Consider the following 4,228-nt stretch of genomic DNA (forward strand, 5'->3'; position numbering starts at 1 on the left):
TAGACTTCTGGTGACTATGAGTATACCCTTTTCCTAGTTTGACTTAATTTCTTCCTCTGTTGCTTTTTTTGCCCATTTAAACCCCAACCTTGAGTCATAGCTGTACTCTGGAAAGCCATATCTGCCATTTCTGTCTGTAGAGCTATCTGGGCACTGATCAAAATCAAATGCCCTTAGATCACTTTTTTGCTATGTGGTCTGAATGTCCTAACTGGGAACATCTTGTTATCCTAATCTTGTCCGTGTCCTTGGCTAAAATAAATCCCTGTGTTGGTTGGTCGTAGGACACATAGAATCTCCACTCAGGGGTAACATTTGTCAACAGAGGGATGTATTTGATCTTTCAAAATGGAAAATATCACTAAAATCTTTAAGCAGCACATCATTAACTGCTTACTATGTCCCAGGCACTGTGCTAATTGATATGCATGTCTTATCTCCATCAATTCCTCACAAGGACCACATCAGGCAAGTATAATTATTGCCCCATTTGATAAGTGAGCAACATATCAGAGGTCTCATGCTGAATAATGGAGCCAAATAGGGTGACCTTAGAGTTTTTGCTTTCACTTTTAATTTGTATACTTATCATATTGCCTCACAGAATAAAAAGTTCTGTGGCCTTGAATAATTCACTGAGTCATGGTAAAGGTGATATTATTATTTGCTTCCTTTTATGTATGCGATATCTACTCTTTATTGAATTCCATATATGTTTGTCATTTTATATAGCATATAATATTTAGTTCCCATTACAATCCTATAAGTTAGACATGGTCCTTGTCTTTGTTATCTTTCGCCATGTAACAAACTATTATAGAATTTAGGGGCATAAAACAATAACAATTTATTATTTCTTACAGACTATGGATTGACAGTTGGGTGCTTTTATCTGGTCTCGCCTGGAATCACTGTGGCTGCTGTCATCTGATGGCTTTACAGGGGATGGAGTGTCCATAAAGTTCTCAGTTACACCACTAGAAGTTGAGGCCGACTTAGGCTCTCTGGGTGGCTCTCCTGTGGCCTTTCAGCATTCAGTCAAGTACATTGACCTTTTCACAGCACCATGGCCTCAGGGTTCCAAGGCACTGAAAGTGAAAACTTGGAAGCATCATATTATAGCTTAGGCTTTCAGACCCATAAATCTTACTTCTTCTGTTGCTTCCTGTATTCAGGGTAAGTTACAAGGCCAGGCTTGAGGAGAAGACCCACGATGCCACCTTGCAATGGATTATTGTATCCATTGTATTAAAGGTGAGAAAACTGAATGGAGGAGCCAGAATTAAAATCCAGGTCTTGGATCACTTTCTTGGTTGTCTTTTCATGCTGTCGCGCTGCCAGAAGTACCTCCTTCTCCACAGTGTTGATGTCAGAATTGAATGAGTGTGGTGACAGGAAGAAACTGGCAGATTTGACTTGCCATTCAATGTCAGAGTCTTCTTAGTCTGTATATTAGCTGAGTTTTTATTCTAGCATATATTTATTAAACATAAGGAACTGTTTCAAGGCATGGGTTGTAACATAATGAAATAATAGAATTAGATCTTGAACATATACCCTCTGACAACCAGTTCATTACTCTTTATTTTTTGTTACTGGGGATTGAACTCGGGGGCACTCAACCACTGAGCCACATCCCCAGACCTATTTTGTATTTTATTTAGAGACAGGGTCTCACTGAGTTTCTTAGTGCATCACTTTTGCTGAGGCTGGCTTTGAACTCTTGATCCTTCTGTCTCAGCCTCCTGAGCAGCTGGGATTACAGACATGTGCCACCGTGCCTGGCTCATTTCTCTTTTTATCATACCAAGGGATGGCAAATATGTAGCACTTGTATCCCTGGCAGATAACACTGATTGGTCAAAATTAAAGCTCAAGAGGAAATCTCTTTGAAATCCCTGCACTGAATCATATCTAACTTTATCTTTAAGTAATCCATCATAAAAGTCATTGATCATTTTCTTCTTACAGTATGGAATCATACTCTGCCCACCTCTAGTCCCTAAAATATATAAACTCAGGATATTTTGTTCTCAAAACTTTTTCTTTTTTGAATTATGAATTTCCTATCCTGATGGACTGGGTTAGGCACTGTTCAGGGCATCTGGCCACTATTGCATGAATGATCTTCTGATTCATTCTTCATCTCTTTCTTTTTCCATCTTTTACTCACTTTTTTTTTCTTCCATATTAATCTCTCTCAGAGGCACAATTAGTACATCTTGCATTTAGAAATAAAATCCTGCAGAGTGCACTATTATACTACAAATAATGGATGCACCCAAATTGCAGTAAATTTGCCTTTTGGAATAAGAATGTTATGCTCTACACATCTTGCAGTGAATAAATCAAAAGAAACTATTGTTGAGTTTGTTCCATGATTCCTGCAACCAATGTGAGTTTTGATCAAAGCAGTTGCTTAATGCTTTTCTTCTCAGCCATGCCTTACTGCAATAAAGAATGTAAACTTTAGAAGGATGTCCATTGTTTTCCAGTCTGCAAAAGAAAGCATTTCCATTGAATTCCAGAGATCTGTTTATATACAACACTTGCTGACTTCTTAGCATCAGGGATGCTAAGATGGTGAAGGTAATCTGAAAAAAAAAATTAAAATTTCCATTTATCAGAAAGTTTACACAGTCAAAATGAACCACATGCGTATTTACGGAACCTAGGGAATGAAGCTAATCATGCAATCTCAATCATGTTACAAATCCATGTTTGACTCCATGATTTCCCTGTCTTCATGAAGGTGGTGATTTACTTTCCCTGTCACTTTTCTAAAGTTGTAGGAATCAAAGTGAATCTAGGGGATCATGTTATCTAGTTCCCTATCTCTTGAACTACATATCCTGGAAGAAAAAAAAAAGTACCTAGCAATGCTATAATACTATCCTGGTCAGACGGGCATTTCTGTTTTTAAGTATCATTAGGAATCCCAGGACCACTTCACAGTATCCCAGTGTTCATAGCTAGAAGTTCTTCTTTGCTTGCATTTCTATGCAATTTCAATTATTATGAAGGGGTGAGACAGGAATAAAGACTTTAGCTCTCAGCCTGTACACAAAGAAATTAATTATTATTTCTTTTGGTTCCTCCACAACCAAGGAAAAGATTCTATAACCAATGAAAAGAATTAAAAAACCATTTGTTTCACAATGGTTTGGAATGAAATCTACTTGACATAAATTCAATTAGTCATTTACTTGAGGCAAATGAATTTCCACGTGTGGTATTAGAACTGGTCATATCTGTTGTATCAGCCATGGGAAATCCACTTTTTATTTTCCATCAGTAATTGTTTTTTTTTTTCTCAGATAGATTTTACAGAAGTTAATCACTGTCTATTTATAAAGTTGTCTGCTTTCCTCTCAGAAAGACTTCGTATTTTGTGTCCTCTGGAATAAGTAATAATAAAGTATGCATGATTTTGCCAAATCTAAAATCACACATGCGTGCACACACACACACAAATGCATGCACACATGCAATGCACACGGATGCTTTTTTGCAATGAATTGCATGCATATAGCAAATTGGAACATGGGTACCAAACTAAACTAATCATCTAGTCCATGAATAGCCAGAAAATGCTGTGTATTGACCGTTCCTTTAGCAATATAGCTGGTAAGAAGGGAAAATATCACTTAGTATACATTAGTACATTTTGAGGTAACTGAAGAGATGCTTCAAAGATGCCGCAGTCTGGCTGGGCACAATTCACGAGCCACTTGTCAAACAGGAATGAACTTTATTTTTTGAATGCATGACGTACCACCGGAGCTCTCCAGGAATTCCCCGACAGCCCAACTGCCACCACCGGCTCTTTTGGCCAGCACCTCAACGGTCTTGAGGCAGATTGGTGGAGTCATGTGGGTGGAGCCAGAAGAGTCCCCCAATGAGCAGCTCCATGGTCTGAAAGGGCGGGGAAACAGCCCAATGAGCATCACCTCAGAGGAGCCAATCAGCTGGAAGTTTGCTGGGGCCGCTTTGGCTGAGGCTCTCAACACAAAGAAATACATCTTTGTGAGGTTTTCAGCCAGCATAATGTCAAAAGATCTCATGTGCACTAGGGTAAACACAGGTCATGGGAAGATGAGTCAAATCTATCTTCATCTTTTATGGATCCTACAATTCACTTCAATTCCTTATTTTTTTATATTTCTGAACATCTTTGAGGCTACAGGAAAGACTTCCCAGGTATGTTCTCCTTTCCAACTACCCATCA

This window comes from Marmota monax, unplaced genomic scaffold (genome assembly GCF_021218885.2).
Source record: "Marmota monax isolate L192 unplaced genomic scaffold, Marmota_monax_Labrador192_F-V1.1 WCK01_AAM20220418_F8-fsc00064, whole genome shotgun sequence".
Classification (NCBI taxonomy): Eukaryota; Metazoa; Chordata; class Mammalia; order Rodentia; family Sciuridae; genus Marmota; species Marmota monax.